Source organism: Heliangelus exortis, chromosome 6 (assembly GCF_036169615.1).
Source record: "Heliangelus exortis chromosome 6, bHelExo1.hap1, whole genome shotgun sequence".
NCBI lineage: Eukaryota > Metazoa > Chordata > Aves > Apodiformes > Trochilidae > Heliangelus > Heliangelus exortis.
This window is the reverse complement of record NC_092427.1, coordinates 15,137,395-15,155,829: the sequence shown is the minus strand read 5'-3', so window position 1 is coordinate 15,155,829 and position 18,435 is coordinate 15,137,395. Positions and strand designations below refer to the sequence as shown.

Here is an 18,435-nt window from a genome sequence, read left to right as displayed (position 1 = left end):
GTGGTGACTTGTCTTGGAAGGGAGCTGGATATTAGAGAACATGAAGCAGTCTTGGGCTGTTTCTGCTTTACTCTTTCCAATTCCCTGCAAGTTGGCAAAACCAATCACCACGTTCATCTTCTCCCTCCCAAGCATTACTGTTAATCTTTTTGTACACATCCCTAGTGAGAAATGCCTAAGACATAGTATTGTAATAAATTTAATGATGCTTTAAAAGCCATATATAAAAGGATTTTTTCAGACCATATATTATTCCTTTATTGATGATTCCTGCACGTTTATATATAGAGTGGAGGCTTTTTCTTAAGAAGCTCAGACTGCTCAATATAAAAAATAGATGTAAGGGGGAAAGGCATCAAGGGAGATGGGGCAACCTGTCAGCAGCCTCTGGCTTTAAAGTATCTGTTGGGAAGTTCTGATTTACCATAGAAGTGGCAGCGACTCTCTTAGTATGAAGTGCCAAAGAGACAGATGGCAACGTTGAAATATTCTCTGTTGTGCCTACCATCAGGTCTGGTGAAATCAGGAGCAACAACATGTTGCAGCAGAGTAAATAATACTTGCTACCACTTTTTACAGGGCGAGAGGTTGGTTGTTTGAAGCTGCCGATGTAAACCTGAGCTGAATTCTTGAATGTGGATGGAGTAGAAATGTTGGCTAGAATGATGGGTTTATATTAAAGTCTCACTATGTAGGAGCAGGTAAAGTAAGATTTCGTTCCAGCAGAAGAATATGAACTTTAATGTTGCAGTTCTGTGGAAGCAAAAGTCAAATGTGCAAACCCCAGACTGCTTCGGGATCAGGTGTCTGCCTCTCTACCTTGGCTCTTTGTCCCAGATTCACACCCTGTTGATGGCACTGATTGTGCCAGACTGACACTGATGTGAGGCAGTTCCTTGTGATGACTTGTGACAGATGGGTTTCTCTGTGTAATTTATAGCTGAGCAAATTTAAGTTCTGTTTGTATTGTTAGATTGAGCCTTGGAGGCAGCACACCATGGCTTGTCATAAGAGGCTCTACAAAAGTAATATGTCCACATCTGTGAAGTGTTAATGTCTGCACCACCTTCATCTTCGTGGGAAGAGGGGAGTTGTGAAAATAAACATTCACTGAAGTTGTTCTGTTGGAGCAGGGACCTAAAAACTGGGACTAGAGTGCTGTGCTGGCCCGGCTGGCTTGGCCCAGGAATCTGGGTGTCTCTTTGAGCATCTCTTTCTTAGAATGTGGAAAAGCAATGTAATGGTGCCAGGGATAACAGTAGCAGATAGTAATAATCATCATCATCATCTACTCAAATGCACTTGAGTATATGTAGGTGGCATCAAGTTCCTACAAATATCTGAAGGGCATGGAGATGAAGGGCATTTTATACACATTGTCTTCTTTCCTGTGTTAATTCCTTCTGGGCAAAAATATGGGGAGCTACCTCTAGTTAGTTTTAAATTAGGTGTTGTTACATGGCAAATATTGTTTAGTTCTTAACAAAAAATACATTTATTTATACAGTTTTTCCCTTCTTCTCATTAAAGTCTTTTTTTCCTATAGTTTTGGTCTATTACACACATTCCAACAAAAACTTAATCTAGTCTTACAAGTTTTTTTTTGCAAGGGAACAGAAAACAGTCCATGAGTGTATGTTGGACCCCTGAGAGGGATCTTTTTTGGCTCATTTGCTTTGGTTATGTTAGTATCTTCAGTAGACATTAGAGGTTTTAAATAGAAGGACTATAGAGAATCTTACCTGTAACATACTATGCAAATGAATTATAATTCCTCTTTTATAACATCTTTTAGAGCTACTTAAGATCCCCAGGTTTCCTTGTAGGTAATGGTAGGTGGAAAGCTAACCTTCTTGGTAGATGTGCTCACTGAAAATAACAGTTTAATGCTCCTCCAGCCAAAACACAAGCAGTCTCTGGACATCTCAAATAGGAAGAAATTCACCACAAAGGTAAAAATTAAAAGACATATAAAATGGTTTAGGTTGCATGACATTCAAGAATGGAAGAAAAAAAATATAAATGAGAGCAACTGACATACTTAAATGTTGCTTAAGTAGCAAAGATTTCTATTTTTCCCTTAAAATAAAAATCTAGTAGATGTATTAGAAATTCATTTCCCAAGGCCATGTGATTTGTTAACGATACAAGGTAGCAATGGTGCAGCTAAATGCATTCCCAATTTAGTTTAGTATGTTTCCTATAATAAGGCAAGTAAGACAGAGATGTTCTGCATTATAACAAGCACATCATTAAAATGGCAGATGACCATAAAATTAAATCTTGCTGTCCCATGGGCTCTTACTGAATGTTAAGTGAAAGCATCTGCAACTGATTATTTTGTCCTTATTAAGCTCAAACAGTCCAGAACCTTGAGTTTTTGAATGTAAGTTCATATCTTATGTCGTGTATGAAATAATGTTGTGATGAAATAATTTAATAAAAAGATGCAATATATTTATTTTTTTTTATATTGGTTGTGATTACAGTCTGGGTTGATGTTTTCCTACGCAGGTATTGTTTTGATCTAGAAGTCTGGCTGCCAGTCTCATTTCAGGGTACTGCTGGAGCAACTTAAAGCCTTCTTACTGAGTTGAATTCATGTGAAAGTATAGTATCTCCTGTTTGTTTGTTTGTTTTGTTATTTACAAGCCTGGCTAAAATATAGAGGTAATTGAGAAAGTACCCAGTCATTCCAGCTGTGATACTAAAAAACTACGAGGAGGCGAAGAGACTGGTCTGACATTAAAGCCTTATGAATCTTATTCTAAACTTGTGAAAGTCATGTTTGCAATGTGCTTCTAAATTGTGTGAATTTAGCCAATCCCTGGATTGCATTTTGCCTATATTACATAAGCTGCTTTGTGTATAAATACAAATTTAAAATTAAGCCCTGCTTTCAGGTTAATATGCTTTGCAATAACCAGTTTGCACTTACAAATTTATCTTGAAAGCCCCTTTTCAGAAATGAGAGGAGCTGGATTGCTAAAGCATCATCTCCCACAATGTCTATGACATGCAGGAGGCTACACATGTTTTCCTATTTTTCTGATGCAAGAGAGAAAGGCAGGATTCATTTTAGAGCCATCAGTGGTGACTTCTAAATTTCTGTAGTCCTTGGTTTTGGCTAGGGCTTACTGATTCTGATTTGAACCTAGTAGTGCCTGAAAAAAAGAACTACACCTGAAGATTATGCAAAAGTCATGGGGGAATGGAGCTTTGAGCATCCTGGTCTATTGAAAGGTTCCCCCAAACCATTCTGTGATTCTGTGATTGCATCATCTTGGCATGTATGGAAACTTGATTTGTCACCGATACTAAAGTCTTGTGAATGTATCACACCTGCACTTAGGAAACAGCTTTTTTTCTTTTTTTCTTTTTTTTTTTTTTTTTTATTTACAAGAATACAATGGATATAACAAGGTATATTTGTCAGCTATATGGTAACATAAATTAATACTAGTGTCTTTGATCTCTTTATTTTCTCTTTACTATCTAAATCATGTTCATTTAATGAAAAAAAGAACCTGAAGGTGGTGTTCAGGAGACCCTTTTCCATGTGAGGGGGTGTATTTTATATGAAGAATTTGATACAGGGCTTGATTATACACTGCTAGAACGTTTTAGTAGTATCTGGCCCTCTGTGTACTACTCTTTTTTTTACAACAAATATATGTGTTTAGGAAAAAGGTGGCAAAAGTGAGAGACATAATGAAAATTGAAAAAATACTGGGGCAGGGATGTGTTCACTGCTGGAGCATTACTGTGATAGTAGACTTCAGTTCACAGGGTAGAGCTATATAGTTAAAATACTCCAGGTTAATCTTATTTTTTTCTCCTGTTTAAAATTACAAACACATTTTCTTCAGAAGGGGCCATCGAGACACACAAAAAAACCCCAAAAACCTCCAACAAAACCCTGAGAGTGATAGTATGAAATAGGTGATGCTTTGTGACCCAATGACCGTTGGCGTTTGACATGTTTATTCTGAAAGAAGAAAAATCTTAAAACTTAGCAGCAAATCGTCCTGACATTAGTGTTTTCTTGCAATCTCAGATAATCTGTACATCCGAAGGCTATGATTTTCCTACTTTACAACCTCCTTAAAGAGATTGTACCTGCAAAAACAGCAGCTATATGCAATCAATTGATTGCTAGAAGTTATTATCCCCCTAGGATGCTTTCCTTTTTATATGTGCTAGAACATTAAACTGAAAAATTAAGCCTGCTGTGAAACTAACAACAGGCATCAACTGAAAAATGTCAATCCACTTCAAACAATTTCAAGAAGATGCCTTGTTTTGCCCTTCACTTAAAAAAAAAAAAAAAAAAAAAAAGACATCTGCAGAGGCTGTGTAGTGCATCCTTACTCGAGGCCAAATCTTGCCTTACTGAGGATAAAGGAGACCTTGAGCATGGCCTTGTCCCTGTGTAATCTTGCTGCTGTGTCTGAGGGGAGGTTAGAAGGTGGCAATTGGATGTTCACCATCTCCTCTTGGGAAGCTGATAGGAACTGAAGTACTTTGTGAAGAGCACTCCCTGCTGAGCATCTTCCTTTCTTCAGGCTGGCTGACAATTTACATCCCAGACTTTGGCTGAGATTGAGCTGTTGGGTTCTTTTCTGCCATCAAGCACAGGAACAAAAAGCATATACTGTGAGAAAACTGCTAATAACACTTTAGGATTAGGGAATGTATGGAAAAGTTAGCACCTGTGAGGCCAATGCTTTGAAAACTCAGCATCTCAAAGAAGCTGGAAACTTTCAGGCTACTTGAAAAAATATTACTGTCAAAGAGGAGAAGGAAAGCAAAGACAGAAAACCTGACCAGGAGTGTCACTGTGCTGAAGGATTTGTGCTGGGGAGCTAAAGACAAAAAAAGTTTCCCTATAGGGTATTTAGTTACTAGTTAATGATGGATATCTGCATGGGTCAATGGCAAATCAAAGGAGCAGGATGATTTGGTTTGCAGCACAGGTAAAGTAAGAGGCAGCGTTAAAGTTCTTAAAAAATGTTGCATCAAAGTTTGCTTTACCTGCTCCAAAGTCAGTAGGGGTGCAATAGATAATAAGAGAAGGCTAATGCCAAAAGCTTTTAAACTTTGAATTTTAAAAAATCTAATTTTATATGGTCTTTTCTTCTCCTTGCAATGTTATGCTAGTTCCACTTTCCTCCCCCACTGTATTTCACAGTCATTTTATGAACTGTCCTCCCCAACTGCTTAGTTTCAGTTGGAGATGCCATTTTGGTGTCTAGTTAAGAGTTTCCAAATCAGTGACCAAAACACTGGAATGATTGGAAAAGGAGTTGGAGGACCAGTCACCACATTACTTAGGAAAAGAGGAGCAACACAGCATATGTTGAGTCGAATCCAACCCTGTCTCCTGCAGGAGCCACAGAGCTGCATTTTGTAAGACTGTAATAGGTTGTTTATGCTCATTAACTTCAATATTTTGTGCCATTTAGAATAAATCCAAACTCATTAGAGTTCACAAGTGGAGCTGAGATGATTATTACTATCTATAAATCTTTGAATCAGATTTTCTTTTACATTTAGAAGTGTAGCTTCATTCTGTTTGCATCTCAGTAATAAATAAAATTAGCCAAAATTAATTTGCAAACATGTCTGGAGGAGAAAATGTAGTGTTACAAATATATGACTGGGCAGACAGTGAGTTAGATTCATCTCAATTAACTTCAGCCATCTGAAAACTGAAGATGGTTTCAGCATTCTGTGCCCTTTCAGGGGACACTGCAGCTCTCCCATTTCAGACATCTGCATTAAAAACAGATAAACTCAGACTGCTGGCACTGTCCAATTTTTTCATTAACTGCAGAGGAAGGATGAGAAACAAGAAACTTGTTTGGCTTTGGATAAAAACCATCATGTGGAAACTTTCTAATCAGACAGCATTAACTTGGAATACTGTGAAAGTTTTTGGTTTCTGTGAAAGTCAAATGTGATTGCACACAGGAACTGGAGTTAAAAGAGGGAGAGCCCTTCAGGTTTTTTACAGTTCATCTTTCTGTCTTGGAAACATCAGAAAAAGCTTTGTGGGGTGTTGTTCATTGTTTATGGCCAGCAGTAATAGTAATAATTATAATAACACTACTTTGTATAAATGTAACAGTTTTGATTTGAACTTTGATTTAAACTTAAACAAGTGCTTTATAAAGCAGCTTAACACCAAAAAGCCTTCAAATTCTGTGTCCTACCACAGGATGATACTTTGTCCCTGGCAGTGACCAGTGATGGTTTCTGAAGTCCAGGCTCTAACCCTTTGCAGCTCCATTGCTCCCCCAAGCCAGGCTCATACCAATTTCAGACCCCAGCAGATTTCTCTGATACTAATTTGTCTACTCTGCCCTACCTAATCTTTGGCATCTGCAGCATCCTGTGGCAGTTAAGTTCATTGTTTAACTACTCCTTGATTGGTGAGCTACCTCCCATTTTTTTTCAACTGGTTTAGTGCTAATTTAATTAACAAATGACTGGCTCCTGTGTTAGAATAATGAGTGTAACTGCCCCCATGCATCCTCTCCACGTCACTCATGTTTTTAAAGCAATTGCCCCTTCATTACAGTTGGGTTGGATACAGCATGAATATACAGAATTTTATGCATCTTGGGGCCCTGTTCCATGTCCTGTAATATATATAGTCATAGACATTTTTATCTAGGAAAACTGTAAAGGTTGGATTGTCTTTATTTCAGCTGAGCAGTTCTGATTCCATCTCTGCTAAATCAGGTACTGTTTACATGGGTAAAATGGCAGGTTTAGAGTGGAAGTGAGCAAGGCATACACATAGCTTTTGTGTTTGTTCAGTCTTTCTCAATAGAGGGGAATAAAAGCTTACCAATATTTTGCAGTTGAAAAGGCAAAACAAAGAACATCCATGATAAATACTAATTTTTAGGTAACATACCTTTTATGTGAAAATAGCAGAATGTAAGGCATGTACAAAATGTATTAAGTCCAGAATAGAAAGAAAGCCTTGCAGTATGTCTGCATAGCCTGGAGGCCAAATAGACTGTTTCTGCAGTTAAATGATTATTGGATTTCATAGCCTGTTTATTTACAGGGGATAAACAAGTACATTTATGCAATTTTTGTAATGAAAATCTTGCCTGTATATAAATTAGTGGCTTTTCCTCTTGGGTCTGCCAGCTAGAATTAGGGTGATTTTTTTTATTTTTATTTTTAATTTTTTTGTTGTTGTTGTTCTCAAGATCTGTTTCTCAAATGAACTGTAAAGTAAGCCTTCTATTCAGCAAAGAAAAGTATTTTGAAAGCAAAATGCACCCTTAACTGGCATTCAACAAAGCAATGTAAGAATTTCTGTGGCACCTTGAAGGCATACTCACTGTATATGATAATAAAATCCCCAATTTCCTAGGAGTATTAGTTTTCTAGTCCAGTTTTCCTGCCTTAGGTTTTCTCTAAATAAACTATGCTGGCTATATTCTAAATGTGTGGTAAGATTGTGATGGGATATGTGATTATTTCCAGTATGTAACAGCTTTTCTGCTTGGCTATCTGTGATCTAATCAGTTAGCATCGGTTTTTTCCAAGCTTGTGTCCTTCCTACCTCCAAGCAATATGGATTTATGTAGTACCAAAATGCTTACTCAGCACTTTTGGATACCTGCAGAATGCTTGAGGTGAGTACCCTGATAATGAGAGAGAATGTTAATGTCCAAATAATTTTTCTCACCAGACATTAGAAGCCATATATTAATATCAAAACAGAACAATTCACAGGTAAGGATTCTTCTTGGGTTTTTTTTCCAGGAAAATATGAAACTCAAGGTATAAACCTCCCTGTGCCACAGTAGCACAAAGACTTTCTAGAGTCACCAAGAGAATATTTTAATTTGGTTATCCCAGGCTGGATTTGTGGCTGGTTTTGTAATCTTTATCCTGGTTTTGTTATCAGAGGGACTTGTCCTTTAGTCCAGTTGTGCCTCTGGCTGAGGTTTCCTGCACTGCCTCAATATGCAGTGAGCCATAGGTATTTTGACAGATCTCCTACGTGCTTTGTGTGAGAAGCAAGAGAGGTAGTTGTTGATTTTGTGATATTTTGATAAATATACTTCTACACTGCTATGACTTGGTGTGATTGATGAAATACTAAAGTCATATGTGGTTCTGTCACAGGAACTGTGGAGCCTGGAGAAAATTATGCGGAATATCAAAAAAGTCTTGTTAAAGGGAAAGGGAGGAAAGAAAGTGCAAAGGGCATTCATCTTTTTAAAATGTCATGAGGTGGAATCTATCTGGCAATATCAGAAGTACTAAAGGTGTTGAAATGTTGGTCTCTGCATAAATCAAATACTTTATTTTGCAAAAGTATTACAGGAATATGAAGCTACTTCTTTTTCAATCAAGATATTTTTTTCCAATCTTAAACAAGCAGCCTTTGAAATAGATGGGATGAATACCCCAAAATGCTTCTCTTGTCATGAGAAGCATTTAAGGTATTCATTATGAGGATGGTGTACTAAGAGCTATTGTGGATTTATCCTTCTTAACTAGTGTTGTAAAACTGATGTATTTTCTGGCATTGCAGCTTTTTGATGACATTTGTGTCCTGCTTAAAAATACCAATCATGCACTTGACTGCCCAGTCAAAACAGAAAACCTAGGAGTGCACTGGAAATGTCAGCATCCCTTGGAATGCAAATTATTCTTTTCAAAGGCTTTGTGAAATTAAAATATAGGAAGTACAAGTTTATCTAAGCTCATGTTGGTGTTAAACACTTCCAACCACAGCAAATTTGGAGTGTTTTGGCAAGGTGCTGTCGGGTTTATTAAGCTTTTGGATTGGTCAGCATGATCAAGTGTTAGCATGGGGCATGGTGGGTTTACAAGCTGGTTCCTGGGTCCTCTTGGCACATGTTACAGAGCAGCTTTCAAGTCACCTCCCTGTAAATGAACTCTCTGATGGACCTTGCCATTCAGCAGCTTTTCTCTTTTTTTCATAAAATAATTACAGTCAACTATCTCATCATCTTTAAAAAAATAAAAAGGATAAGAAATCTCTTTGCCATCAATCCTCAGTTTCTGCTTTTATTTCACATCTGTGAATTGCTGCATGTACAACTGACTGCATTTTTTTTCACCTGTAATGCTTTTCTTGCACCTTGCGCATCAGCTGCTTCTTCACTATGTTATCAAATTTTTTAATGATCCACTTCTAGTGATCTGGTTATGTGGTTTGTTCTCCTTGCTTGGCTATTCACTGATCTTTTCCTAAGTCTCTGTCTTCAATGGGCTTTTAGGACACCAAGATTCTTCCCTCTTTATCCAGCTGTACTGGTGACTTATTCATGTAAGCAAATCCACCATAGGATTGGGAAAAGAGCAAAGGCAAGTAGCAACTCACCTTTTGTCTAATGGGTAAAGGGAGATTCTTGACATGAGCTTGGGCAATATTTTAAGATCTGGGATTTGAGGTGTGCTGTCTGGTCTCTGGCAGAAGATTTATTGCATGTTATTAAAAGATAAGATGGTCTTTTAGAAGGGAGAAAATGCCTAATGACAGAGAAAAGAGGGGATTCAAAGGGAGAAACACAATTTAGCAGAAACTCAAGATACTGGAAAAAACATTAATCAGTACATCAAAGGAGATGAAAGGAGGGAATGCTTTGCCTCTTTGCAAATGTTAAGAGTCTGCAATAAATAAAAAGTAATGAAATCCCTCGTTTATACTAAATTTGAACAGGTTGCTAATAATGTCACCTAATGGGAAAATTCAGATGATTGAAAGGCTGAAAACGTATTTAAATAGCACTGAGAGGAAAGAAGAGGAGAAGTGGTGGCTCAGATATGTGGAATTTTTCTGTGTTCATAATAATTTATGAAGCAATTCTCATGACCAGCTCACAGCTTCACTTTTTAATATATAATTTCTGAAAGGGACATCTAGTTTACTGTCTGCAGTAGGGCACCAGCAACATGGCCAGGTCCTTAAGAGCCTCATGTAATGTGTAGGAAGAAAAATCAGTATGGTGGGAGGCTTCAAATTGTGGGGTGGTTCTGGAGTCATGCTGCCTTCTAAGGTGCTGTTTGTGTTTCTTTTAAATTACAAATATCTTCTGTTCATAAATGTAGACGATTGATTTCCTTCTACAGAATCTGATTCTGAGAGAATTCTATATTGATGCTCATCTTCACAGATGAAGGTAAAATGAGTGATGACTTAACTACCAAAGGGAGTAAGTAGCCACAGGACAAAAGAACTTGAGGGACCTAAATTCCGAGCTGCAAGAATAACTTGAGAAAATCTGTGCATGTGTGTGTGTGTGCATAGGTATGTGTGCATGTGCCTGGTGCACTGAAGAGGTCACCTTGTGATGATAATTGTGACACTACTGATTAAATAGAGAACTTCCTTAAGGCAAGGGAGAGAGGCTAAAATGAACAAAAAAACCCAGTAAGTGGTGCTTGCTATTGATGATTATGGATCAGAGTCTAGGAATTATAGAAAGCTGATGAGCAATGTGTATAGTGAATGCATACACAAACATACATATAATTATGCATGTTTATAACTCTATGCTTAAATCAAAGGTGAGGTACAATCAACATTGCGAATAATTCTTTTTTCAGCTGTACTAGAATATATATATTATGTATTCTATTTCTACATATATATATTCTATTTCTATTTATTATTTATATATATATTTTACATATATCATTATATATATATATATAATATATATGAATAGACATAGCCGTCAAGTATGATAACAACCTAGTAATGAAATTAAGAAGGTTTTAAACAATGCCATAGAATAGAAATTGAAATGATAACACAAAAATGTTAGAAATTCTGGGCAATTTTTGATGTTCAGTATTCAGTATTTGGAAAAGAAAGTTAAGATTAGAGCATGACAGAATTTCATTGCAACACCAATGAAGGAGGCTTGATAACAAATAGTACTGCTGGGCATTTTGCAGTCCACAGATTTGAACTGCAGGTCTCCAAGATTTTTTAAAAATATGCTGGAGTCATTCTCTGAGTCATGATTTTTAGTAAGTCATGGAATACTGGGGAAGTTCCAAACAATGGGAAGAAATCGAATGTTGTGCCAATAAAAGGCTAAATGGGACGACCCAGATAATTGTAAGTCTGTCAGCCTGACATTGATCTCAGACAAAATAATGGAATGGTATCTGAAGGGCTCAATTAATAAAGAATTAAACAAGGGTAATATAATTATTGCTAATCAGCATGGGTTTATGGAAAAGAGACCTTGTCAAATTAGCTTGGTATCATTTTTGTGATATTACAAATTTGGCTGATGTAACAGAATTCTTTAAGACACTGACTTGGTACAAACTACTGATGAAAATCTGGAAAAGCCTAGGGGTTATTTTGCAGCGTAGAAGGAAAATGAGTAAATTCACCACTTTGTGGTTAACAGCATAATATTTAGGGCTTTTTATGACTTAACTTTCTAACAGACACTGATTTATTTTCTACTGACCCAGTGACTGAACTTGCAATACAGTCCTGATGTATCCAGAGAAGGTTCTATCCCAGTGTTCTTCTAAAATACCACAGACAAATCAATTACTGGTAAAACTGGATTTGGTTTCAATGGTGAATTGCAAGCAATGTGTTTGAACATTGTCTTCTAATAAGATTATAGGTATAGAGAAGGGTGCAGATAGTAAGGATGAGGTAGTTGATAGGTGAAGACTGAAGAGCTAAGGTTGGTAGGTGACAACAAAATGATCTTTTTATTCTCTGTGCTTTATTGGCCAGCTCTGTCCTGTTGTTGATTTCTTTGGGGATGGCAGTTAACCTCCATGTGCAGCAGCTAGCACAATCAGCTGGTACATCATACCTCCCAGAAATGGGAACTTTGTAAATTTATTTTCCTTTAACAGTGTGATGAAGTAATTTTCCCCTTGAAGTCCCTAGTGTCAGGAAAAAAAATTGTACTATGGTGAAAAGATAACACTTTGTAGTGAGGGAGAGCTTTGTACAGAGATAAAATTTAACAACCCTTTTACCAAATTCTGCTATTTTCTCAGTCTCTTATGTGAATTGTTTCCTAGGGATTGTTTAATGAAAAGTAAATCAGAATTTTGTCTTTTAATTTTGTCTTTTATACTTTTTTTTTTTTTTTTTTTTTTTTTTTTTTTTGCTAGAGCTTCCTGGAAGCATTAATTTCTGTTATTGTGAGAATTCAGATCTTGATGAGAGAGCCCAAAATAGAAGCAACACCTCCAAAATTCTGCCAGCCATGATTGATGAAGAGCTTGCTGAGCAATGTGGCATGAAATTTTCAAACATTTGTTTTGCCCAAAGTTTATAGGGGAAGTCCAGCTATATTCCTCTGGGCTGAGGTTAGGTTCAACATTAGAAAAATCACCTAAAACTCACTTTGGATAATTCATTTCTCATTTTGATCTTGGCCAGGTTCAATTAAAGCTTTATGCAAAAAATGGATAACACAAGAAGAATCATAGGATCATAGAATCGGCTGGGTTGGAAGGGACCTCTGAGATCATCAAGTCCAACCCCTGATCCACTACTGCCGTGGTTCCCAGCCCATGGCACCGAGTGCCACATCCAGTCTCTTTTTAAATATCTCCAGGGATGGAGAATCCACTACTTCCCAGGGCAGCCCATTCCAATGTCTGATCACCTTCTCCGTAAAGAAATTCTTTCTAATATCCAACCTAAACCTCCCCCGGCACAACTTGAGACCGTGCCCTCTTGTCTTGCTGAGGGTTGCCTGGGAAAAGAGACCAACCCCCCCCTGGCTCCAACCTCCTTTCAGGGAGTTGTAGAGAGTGATGAGGTCTCCCCTGAGCCTCCTCTTCTCCAGGCTGAACACCCCCAGCTCCCTCAGCCCTTCCTCACAGGACTTGTGCTGGATCCCTTCACAGCCTCCTTGCTCTTCTCTGGACCTGCCCCAGCACCTCGATATTCTTCCTGAACTGAGGGGACCAGAACTGGACACAGGACTCGAGGTGTGGCCTCACCAGTGCTGAGTACAGGGGCAGAATCCCTTCCTTGGACCTGTTGGACACACTTTTCCTGATACAGGCCAGGATGCCATTGGCCTTCTTGGCCACCTGGGCACACTGCTGGCTCATGTTCAGTTTCCTGTCAATCCAGACTCCCAGGTCCCTTTCTGCCTGGCTGCTCTCCAACCACTCTGTGCCCAGCCTGGAGCTCCCCATGGGGTTGTTGTGGCCAAAGTGCAGGCCCCGGCACTTGGCCTTGTTGAACCTCATCCCATTGGAATCAGCCCAACTCTCCAGTCTGTCCAGGTCCCTCTGCAGAGCCCTCCTGCCTTCCAGCTGATAGACACTCCCCCCCAGCTTAGTGTCATCTGCAAATTTGCTGATGGTGGACTTGATCCCCTAATCTAAATCATAAATAAAGATATTAAACAGAACTGGGCCCAGCACTGATCCCTGGGGGACACCACTATTGAGCGGCCGCCAACTGGATGCAGCACCGTTCAGCACCACTCTCTGGGCCCGGCCCTCCAGCCAGCTCCTAACCCAGCACAGAGTGCCCTAGAATGTTTGAAGTTGCTTCACTCCTAATTAGGGCTTATCTAAACATGTTGTAGTCACTTGAAGAAATAATTATGAATAACTGATTTTTCTTCATGTATTATTTAGATTCTGTAAGGGTAGATATACGTTAGATAGCAGGAATAAATTCTTCACTGTGAAGGTGGTGAGACACTGGCACAGGTTGCCCAGGGAAGTTGTGGAGCGCCCATCCCTGGAAGTGTTCACAGCCAGGTTGGATGGGGCTTGGAGACACCTGGTCTAGTGGGAGGTGTCAGAACCAGGTATCTTTAAAGTTCAACCCAAACCATTCTATGATGATGATTTTTGGTTTTCCTCCTTATACTAATCTATGGACATGCCCATTTTTAGATATAAGTTAATAAAAATTACATCCAGGGCAAATCACCTATCCTGAAGTCAGTATCTTACCTGCAGAAAATATGGTGTATATATAAATACTATGCACATACAAGCCATGGCTGGAAAAGATGTTGGTGTCTTTGTGGAGGTTCATGACATTGAAAACATTTCTATAACTTCATTAATTTTTTCCTGAGAACAAATAAGCAAAGGAAATTCAATAAGGTAAAACACTTTTAAAAATATCGTATTTCACTGGCTGGTTAGGAGGAACACAAGTACAGTAAATTTTAAAATTCTGCAAATAAAAAAATCTACAGTACTGCATGAACTACTGTAAAAACTTCAGTACCAGCCTTCTTAAGTGTGTGCTGCTTAATACCATTACTCATATATGAAGATACAATAATTAAATTTTTAGTCCTGGTTTGTCTAAAAGGCTTTCACTAACAGTTTTTGGAGTCCATAAAAATGTGTTCAGGATGAGAGAAGTCTGTTAGTAACTTTAGATGGGAAGTTGCAAACAGACTGTGGTTTTTATTAGAGGCAGAAGGGAAGGCAGAAGAGACTGTTCTCATGCCTATAAATACTGAGAGCTCCCACTGTCCCTCACCAAGTTTCAGCAATCAGGACCTTTTTGAAAAATTGAACTAGCAGTCATTGAAACTGAAGGACTTTACATCTAAAACCAAAAGAAGGAGCTTGAAGTCATGGATAATTCAGTATGAGAGAATACCACTGAGTCCAAGAGCATGATTAAAGAAAAATCAGACCATCTCTTTCTTTAGATCTGAAATTACAGGAGATGAAATATAAAAATGGAGGAGAGCAAAAATCTCTCATTCTTTATACAAATTAAAAAAAAAAAAAAAGAGCTAAGGAGAAAGAAAATTTGAAACTTTGTTAGGAAATGTTTTTTTCCAGATTCTTTCATGAAATGCTTTGATGACCTTGAAAATTCTATTAGTATTTATGATGAAATATTAAATTCGAGGTATGTTTGTCCATCCTGATGTGGTTATTCTTCTCTCTGTTAATTAATTTATTTGGGAAATAAGTAGAGGATTTTAAAAAAGGTGAATAAGCCCCACAGAATTTGCAATTACAAACAAGAAAGATTGGATACTTGTATTTAACTTTGCAGTTTTAGTAAGTACTACTCAATGCCAATGTCATTTACTGACATATAAACTCGTTAAAATACCTGTCAGCTTTCGGAGTGCCTCCTAAAACAGAATCTGGCAACACGTCTCCAACTAAATAGCAGGAGAGTTTAAAACATCCAAGTTTTGTGTAACTGTAGGACTATGTTATTATGATCAAACTGAAATATTTCTGAGGTGCAACACTTAATTACAGAGGTATTTTTCTAGAGAAAATTCAGCAGGGAGATATTCTAAAAAACATTAGGGATTCAAGTAGTTTACAATTTTTCTGAAAAGTGTTTTTATACAGTTTCAAAAACAACCTGAGTTGTTGGGATGGTCATACAAAGAAAAGCATCTGGTTCTGGCAGAACAATATAATGTTCTAAGTTGATTTAGCAGTGGTTATAATCAGCAATAAATTGCAATCATGCTAAATAATGAGGTTTCATATCTGTAAGTGCAGCATACAATGAGGGATATTGCAGGCGTTTGTGAAGTGAATAAAGTGATATATTTAAAAAGCAGTTTTCAAAGTCTGGAGATGTAGCTCTTTTCTTCTATTTTGTTTTGATATACTTTTAATAGCTGACTGGATTTTTTTTGCTAAAGGCAAACCGAGCATTATAATTTTGGGGATCTGTTTCAGCAGAGTGTAGTGATTGTAGTAGTGTCTGGAAACTGGCAATAAAGGAACTACTGTTTTAGAAATCAAAATACAGAATTATGCTTTTAATGTAAGAGATTCAGGTAAGAAGAGTTAGAAGCATTGTTGAAGGCAATTATCTAGAGACTTGCTAAATTCACTGAACTGTTCATATTGAATATACTGATTCCCCAGGCATTAACTCAGCTCAGTAAAGTTTCCTAGGTTTCTCTATATTAATGTTGTTAGGAGGAAGAGAAGGGAGGCCAGGCCAATTTGTGAGACTAATGGGAATAGAATGAAGTTAGCAGAAAGGATGCCTTCATTTCTATTTGTAGAGGATTAAAGATCTTTGTCCTTTCAACTTTTATATTGGAGAAGGAAGAAAACTTCCAAAAGTCCAGTGCAGAAACTCCAGTGCAGAATTTGGGATGTTGCATGGTGGGAGCTGTTATATACAGTGAGTGGCTGGTGGTCTTTGAGCTGAGAATCCCTTTACTATTTTGATGCTGAACAGAGGGATTGTCATGCTGCCTCCTTCCATCATTGTGTTGGCTGTGCTGGTAGTTACTCCCCATCCTCTCCATTTCTGTCCTGCCTGTTTGTCTGCCTATTCCTGTTTGCCTCTTCCATCTTTTCTTTCACTGTGTCTGAGCATCTGGAGGCCAAACTGGTGTTTTCCATTTTAGTAACTCATTTTAGTGTTGTATAGATTACTTTGATTTTCACATTGCACAGGACTAAGTAAAATGTCCCATCCAGCCTGGTTTTCCACTCTACTTTGGCACAGCTGGAGGAAAGAAAGGGTTTCTTGGTGAGTTTCTGAGGGTGTTGGTATAACTTTCCTACTCTATCAAGGGAAGAGGTAGAGTCAACTGAGTGGTGCTATTTTTTCCTGTTCACCAACTATTTATAAAACGTTGCCAGTCCCTAACCCAAATTCATGCACATAGAGTGAAACCACCACCATAGTATCATCTTACTGAAGCTTTTGTCTTGGGAGAGAACTGCTATTTCAAAGGCATTGTGAAATGTGAGGCTGCATTTGTTCTCTCAATAGTCTTTTCCTCCTACAGGATGCCTAAATGTTTAAACCAGGGATGTCAGCTTGGGTTAATCTTTTCTGCAAATGCCTCAAGTAAAATAGTTTCAATATGACTACATATAGATCTATACTTTATATATGAGCCTATTGAAAACTTCTAATTTTTTTTTTTTCTTTTGATGCATTTTCCTGTGCCATTTCCTGCTATTCAGATTTTATTTGGCTGATGCTGCCCTTGCCATTAGTTGTTCTATCAGGTTTGATGTGTAGGTGAAGTGGTCCATTGCAGCCAGGCAGAGGAAGGAACACCATCTTTAACTCCTCATCTGTGCAAGAAATATCTTCTGCTATTTTTTTTTTAATAGCACCTGTTCATGCTTTTTCACAGAAAGTTTTTCTGAAGATTGTGATTTTACCTTTGAACTTAAATCACTTTTTAAAAATGTCTACCCGGAATCATATTCTGGTTTTATTAATTTCCATCTGTGTACTTGTGTCTGTAAATCACACTAGGATCCAGCAATAAATCTGGGTGTGATTCAGTGAAATACAGTGTCAGACAAGAGTTAGCTATGAAGTTACTCCTTCCTGTTTGTTATGGGGATATTAATGGTTTCTTGAAAATATCTAGTGAAAAACTGTAAGAGGCAAAAAAGCAGAAGTTTTTATAACAACAACAAAAAACATTACTTCTGCGAATCCTTGGAATTTTCCTTCAAAGTTTGAGTATGAGGGCTTGCCATAAAAGAGTCAGAATTTGAAATTGTCACCTAGATACTGCATCTTTATTTAAATATGGATAATATTATTAGTTGCTTGGCATAGCATTCTAATTAAAGTATTTAATAAACTCTTCATTTTATACATACAGTTTCTTTGTAAGGTTGAGTTTTAAGACCTGAATTCTTAAGAAATTAATCAGCTTACCTCTGCAAAGCAAACACAATTTCTTCCCTGCATAATTCAAGTAATCCAGGCTTGGGGGAAGGGCTCAGTCAATGGTGACGATGCCTTTTTTTAATTCCTGCATAATTCCAAATCTTTGAAATTAAACATGTAACAGTAGAACAAGAAATATTGCAATACACAAGTGTTTCCCTAACTTGTTCTTAGTCTGTGCTAAGGTAGTGCAAACACAAGGCTTTCCATCCTGCTGCTCAGGATCTGTATATTGCTGTGTAGTTTGGGGACTTGTCAGCATATGGAAAGTGTGGAACCTCTGCTTCTCGTTGACTGTCTCTTAAGAATATATGTAATTTTTTAGCTTTGTAGTCTCCAAGCAGCTGAAGCTAAAGCTTCTGTGACTCACAGCTATTTTCCTGTGCTGCACTCAGATAAGCAAGTTTTTATTGATGGAAGCAAGTTAATTGATGGACCTTTTACCTGTAATGATTTCTTTCCTCTCCATGGTAATTTCTTTTCCTTATACAGAGACATTTTTTTGCTGATGTGACATTTGCAACCTGACATGCTGGATGTGCTCCTTTCTAGCTGTAAGGCAATGAACTGCATGCTGCCTCCTATGCCATGCAGAATGTATTTCTTTTTGTAAGCTTTTGAGATAATAATTAGACCTGCAGTCTGGAGTATTTTAAATTGTCTTGTTATCTTGTGTCCTTTTAAACACACACCTAAGATTTGAAGGAATGAATCCCAGGAATTTTGCTATCATTCGCAGTCCCATGTCA

General features: G+C 37.7%; 1 protein-coding gene and 1 long non-coding RNA gene across 2 annotated transcripts in view; one reads left to right on the top strand and one right to left on the bottom strand.

Annotated features, from left to right (window-relative positions):
• LOC139797501 (uncharacterized) overlaps positions 1-12,161 on the bottom strand; it is a 118,288-nt gene extending 106,127 nt beyond the window's left edge. Inside the window, exon 1 of the long non-coding RNA XR_011726496.1 lies at positions 12,129-12,161. This is a non-coding gene — a long non-coding RNA (uncharacterized lncRNA). The remainder of the gene's footprint in view (positions 1-12,128) is intronic.
• ZNF804A (zinc finger protein 804A) overlaps positions 1-18,435 on the top strand; it is a 148,385-nt gene that overhangs the window by 68,876 nt on the left and 61,074 nt on the right. The gene's annotated exons all lie outside the window — the stretch shown is intronic.